The sequence below is a fragment of the Aegilops tauschii genome, chromosome 7 (genome assembly GCF_002575655.3).
Source record: "Aegilops tauschii subsp. strangulata cultivar AL8/78 chromosome 7, Aet v6.0, whole genome shotgun sequence".
NCBI lineage: Eukaryota > Viridiplantae > Streptophyta > Magnoliopsida > Poales > Poaceae > Aegilops > Aegilops tauschii.
Genome location: NC_053041.3, coordinates 3,606,972 through 3,613,089, shown reverse-complemented (window position 1 = coordinate 3,613,089; position 6,118 = coordinate 3,606,972).

Genomic DNA, 6,118 nt, shown 5'->3' with positions numbered 1-6,118 from the left:
CGCGTCCGAAAAACCAGCCTTCCACGGAACGGAGCCTGGCGTGCCTCGTGTCCGTCCAGGGTGCTCAGGATTCCCAAGGGCCATTGTGAGCTCGTCGTTCTCTCTGTCTGGAAAGAACGTCCCTTCCTGCGCTGCATCGATATATTGTTGAATCTTATTGACTGGTATTCTCAAAAGCTCGTTCGTCCAAACGCACCTCCCTGATACAGGGTCCAAGGTTCCGCCAGCCCCGAAGAACCATGTCCGGCAACGGTCTGTCCAGTTCATTGTCTGTGGTTCGATCCCTTTTTCAAGCAGATCATTCTCAGCCTTGGCCCACTTAGGCCGGGCTTTGAGGTAGCCACCTGACCCCGTGCGATGGTGAAGCTTCTTCTTCGCAGCATTCTTCTTGTTTGTCGCTGACATCTTCTTACTCTTTTCCAATGTCTTGTGGGCCACAAATGCGGGCCAGTGATCTCTGATCTTCTCATACCAGACGATGAATTCTGGTGTCTCTTTTTTGTCGACAAACGTTTTTAGCTCATTCTTCCACCTCCTGAATAGGTCTGCCATCTTCTTAAGATCATGAGACTTGATTAATTGCTCTTTAACTGGCTTCTCCAGATCCTCCTCTGGCGGTAGGGTGAAATTTGCCTTCAGCTCAGTCCAAAGATCATCTTTCTGCATATCATTGACATAAGACACCTCAGGGTCTTCCTTCTTAGGCTTATACCATTGCTGGATGCTGATCGAGATCTTGTCCCTCACTAGAACCCCGCACTGAGCAGCAAATGCATCCTTTGTCCGGATGGGCTCAATCGGTTGGCCGTCGCGCGCGATTGCTGTGATCTCAAACCTTTCATCCGAGCGCAACTTTCTCTTCGGGCCTCGTCTCTTTACCGAAGTTGTGCTCGATCCGGAGGTCTAGAAAAAAGAAGAAAGACGAGTGTTAATTAATATGTGTACATACCAAAACAATGAATGCATCAATTAGCTAGTCAGCATAGGCTTAACTAATATATTTACCTGGCCGGACTCTGTTCGGTCACCGGAGCCGTCACCACGGGCTCCTTGCACCAGCATTGGGTCACCGGAGCCATCATAATCATGTCTTTCCTCCTCCACTCTTCGATCACCGTAGCCTGCTTCTTCACCCTGTTCTTCCATACCATCATTGTCGTTAAGATACGACAAGATATCACCTCCGGCTAAGATTATGTCCCCCAACACCTCTTCTGCTTGCTCGTCTCGTCCGTGCTCCATTGTTTCTGCAAATATTACAACATGGCAATTATTACACAAACATGACAGCAGGTGGATATATTAGTGCAAACGTAGACCTCCATTGTTTGGGGTGCCTCGGCAACGCTTCAAGGGTAGGGGCGCGGTGGGAGGGGGTAGGAGACCGACATCGTTTTTTCTAGGGTTTGGGTGTCCTCGAGAGTTTTGGTCGAGCGAGAGGGCCGGGGGGTGCTCCCGTGGTATAAGTTATCATGGTCGAGAGGGGGTATAAATATCGACCGTCCATCATGTCGAAGTTATCTGGGAGGGAGTTATATATATCGACAACGACGACATACATACATGGGAAAATAATGTTATCGGGGAGGGGGTATATCGACCCCCCCACGTGTTGAAGTTATCGGGAGGGGGTTATATCGACAACGACAATGAACGTACATGGGAAAATAATATTATCGGGGAGGGGGTATATCGACCCCCCCTCGTGTTGAAGTTATCGGGAGATGGGTATATCGACGACGACAGACCCGATAAAACATAAGAAAACGAAGAAGAAACAAAAAGAGGAGAAGAAGAAAGGAATAGAGGAGAAGATCGAAGAAAAAAAAAAGAAAAAAAAAAGAGGAGAAGAAGAAAGTTTTCTATTTTTTCTTCTTCTCTTCTATTCCTTTCTTCTTCTCCTCTTCTTTTTCTTCTTTTTTCCTCTTCTTATTTATTTCTCCTCTTCTTCCTCTCCTCTTCTTCTCCTTTCTTCCTCTTCTTATTTTCCTTTTTCCTCTCATTCATAAAAAAATGTTCAAATAGAAAATTTTGAAAAAAAGTAAAGGTTTTTCCTAATGCATTGTTCATATGAATATACAAACATTTGCATATTCTACAATAATTAATATCACCAAAAAAATCTATGAACAGAAAAAAATCCTAACTTTTCTAAAATCTATCTTTTGCATATATACATGAACATATATATACACAGAGAACATATATACATACATATATACATTTTTATAAAAATGCAAAAAAAAGACAGGGAGGAAGGGGGCAGTGCCGGCCCTGACCAAGGCGACAGCGGCGCGTCGGGGCAGGGGCAGAGGCGATGGCGGCGTGGTCGGGGCAGGGGCAGAGGCGTCGGCGGCGTGGTCGGGGCAGAGGCGACGGCGTGGTCGGGGCAGCTGGGGCGACGACGACGTGGTCGGGGCAGGGGCGCGCGGCGTGGTCGGGGCGGGCCGCCGGCGGCGTGCTCGGGGAAGGGGCGGCTGCGCGTCGACGAGGTAGCAGAGGGCGGCGACAGCGTCGACGGGGCGAGCTCGGGCAGCCTGGCGGCGTAGTCGGGGCGGGGGAACTGATGCAGAGATGAATCTGAAAAACGCTAAGTGCTTTCTTATATACTGAGAGCATTGGTCCCGGTTCGTGGCACCAACCGGGACCAATGCCCCCCTTTAGTCCCGGTTGGTGCCACCAACCGGGACCAAAGGCCTCTTTTCAGCAGCCCAAAGGGCAGGAAGCGGCGGCCTTTGGTCCCGGTTGGTGGCACCAACCGGGACTAAAGGGGGGGCATTGGTCCCGGTTGGTGCCACGAACCGGTACCAATGCACCCCTTTAGTCCCGGTTGGTGGCACCAACCGAGACCAAAGGCCTCTTGCTGCCCGCGTCGCGGCCAAAAGTTTAGTCCCACCTCGCTAGCCGAGGGGCGCCCGCACCAGTTTAAAAGCCCCGGCGCGGCTGCTGTCTCGAACTCCTCTCTATAGCAGGCTTCTGGGCCTAACTTTGGCGCGCTGCCCGTTGAGCCTTCTAGCCCTTCTGGGCCTGTATTTACAAACCCTAGGGTTGGAAGGCCCAGCGGGCAGCGCCCCAACAATTTTTTATATAATTTTCTTCTATTTATTTCCGACTAAATTTTTTTGCTGTATTTAGTTTTTTTGTTTTCTTTTTTGCTTTATTTATTTTGTTTTGTTTCTACTTACAACAAAAAACTTATTTATTTTATTTTATTTTGTTTCTAATTACTTATTTATTTTACTTTATGATAATTCTTTTTGCTATTAAAGTTTCTATCAAAAAAAGTTCTTTATGAAAATTCATTTTGCTTTTAATGATTTTGAACAGAAAATACTTCGATAATTTTAGTTGCATCAATTTTATATGATTTGGCACGAACCGGTACTAAAGGTGCTCGTGGGGCCACAGCCTCATTAGTACCGGTTCGTGGCACCAACCGGGACCAAAGGGTGGAATTGGTCCCGGTTCGTGCCACCAACCGGGACCAATGGCCTTGCACAGCGGCGTGATGGTGGGAGTTTAGTCCCACCTTGCTAGCTGAGAGAGAGCCGCACCTGTTTATAAGGTGCGGTGCGCCTGAGCTGTCGAGCTCCTCTGTAAAGCAGGCTTACGAGCCTAACCTCTCTGTACATGCCTGTGGGCCTACTGGGCCTTCTGCGGGCCTGAATCCTGGCCCATGGATGGGTTTCTAATCGTATTCAGGCCGTGGTGGCCCAGTAGGTGGCATAATTTTTAATTTTTGGCCTGTTATTTTTCATGCATTTACTAATTATTTTGAGCTATAAGACCCTAAAATTGAAAAGCATTTCAAATGAACTCTGAAAATGTTGAAAGTTGGCATGGTATCATCATTTCATCCACATAGTATGTGCAAGAAAGTTGAGAGGGTTACGGCAAAAACTAGATGCACTTCGTGTACAAAATGGACAATGGTATCATACTCGTCTGTTACAAAGTTGGCATGGTATCATCATAATAGTTGCGGGAGAAAGTCTTCACTTTTTCTTCGCTTGTGTCATTTGCTTATTGCGCCGTAACCATGGACAATCTTCATCGTTTATCAGGATGCTTGGGTCAGCCTTGACTTTGAAGGGAGGAATTTCATGAAACTTTTCATAATCGTCAGACATGTCTGTCTTGCCCTCTACTCCCACAATGTCCCTTTTTCTGAAAGAACTATGTAGCGCTTTGGCTCATCGTATGATGTATTCGCTTCCTTATCTTTTCTTTTTCTCGGTCTGGTAGACATGTCCTTCACATAGATAACCTGTGCCACATCATTGGCTAGGACGAACGGTTCGTCAGTGTACCCAAGATTGTTCAGATCCACTGTTGCCATTCCGTACTGTGGGTCTACCTGTACCCCGCCTCTTGACAGATTGATCCATTTGCAATTAAACAAAGGTACCTGAAAATCATGTCCGTAGTCAAGTTCCCATATGTCCATTATGTAACCATAATATGTGTCCTTTCCCCTCTCGGTTGCTGCATCAAAGCGGACACCGCTGTTTTGGTTGGTGCTCTTTTGATCTTGGGCGATCGTGTAAAATGTATTCCCATTTATCTCGTATCCTTTGTAAATCAATACAGTCGAAGATGGTCCCCTGGACAACGAGTACAACTCATCACAAACAGTGGTGTCACCTCTGAGATGTGTTTCCAACCAACTGCTGAAAGTCCTGATGTGTTCACATGTAATCCAGTCGTCACACTGCTCCGAGTGTTTGGAGCGCATACTGTTCTTGTGTTCATCGACATACGGGGTCACCAAGGTAGAGTTCTGTAGAACTGTGTAGTGTGCTTGAGACCAAGAATATCCGTCCCTGCATATTATTGAGTCCCCTCCAAGCATGCCTTTTCCGGTCAGTCTCCCCTCATACCGCGATTTAGGGAGACCTATGTTCTTAAGGCCAGGAATGAAGTCAACACAAAACCCAATGACATCCTCTGTTTGATGGCCCATGGAGATGTTTCCTTCTGGCCTAGCGCGGTTACGGACATATTTCTTTAGGACTCCCATGAACCTCTCAAAGGGGAACATATTGTGTAGAAATACGGGCCCCAGAATGACAATCTCGTCGACTAGATGAACTAGGACGTGCGTCATCATATTGAAGAAGGATGGTGGGAACACCAGCTCGAAACTGACAAGACATTGCGCCACATCACTCCTTAGCCTTGGTATGATTTCTGGATCGATCACCTTCTGAGAGATTGCATTGAGGAATGCACATAGCTTCAGAATGGCTAATCGGACGTTTTCCAGTAGAAGCCCCCTCAATGCAATTGGAAGCAGTTGCGTCATAATCACGTGGCAGTCATGAGACTTTAGGTTCTGGAACTTTTTCTCTGGCATATTTATTATTCCCTTTATATTCGACGAGAAGCCAGTCGGGACCTTCATACTGAGCAGGCATTCAAAGAAGATTTCTTTCTCTTCTTTCGTAAGAGCGTAGCTGGCAGGACCTTCATACTGCTTCGGAGGCATGCCGTCTTTTTCGTGCAAACGTTGCAGGTCCTCCCGTGCCTTAGGTGTATCTTTTGTCTTCCCATACACGCCCAAGAAGCCTAGCAGGTTCACGCAAAGGTTCTTCGTCATGTGCATCACGTCGATTGAAGAGCGGACCTCTAGCTCTTTCCAGTAGGGTAGGTCCCAAAATATAGATTTCTTCTTCTACATGGGTGCGTGTCCCTCAGCGTCATTCGGAACAGCTAGTCCGCCGGGACCCTTTCCAAAGATTACGTGTAAATCATTGACCATAGCAAGTACGTGATCACCGGTACGCATGGCGGGCTTCTTCCGGTGATCTGCCTCGCCTTTGAAATGCTTGCCTTTCTTTCGACATTGATGGTTGGTCGGAAGAAATCGACGATGGCCCAGGTACACATTCTTCCTGCATTTGTCCAGGTATATACTTTCAGTGTCATCTAAACAGTGCGTGCATGCGTGGTATCCCTTGTTTGTCTGTCCTGAAAGGTTACTGAGAGCGAGCCAATCGTTGATGGTTACAAACAGCAACGCGTGCAGGTTAAATTCCTCCTGTTTGTGCTCATCCCACGTACGTACACCATTTCCATTCCACAGCTGTAAAAGTTCTTCAACTAATGGCCTTAGGTA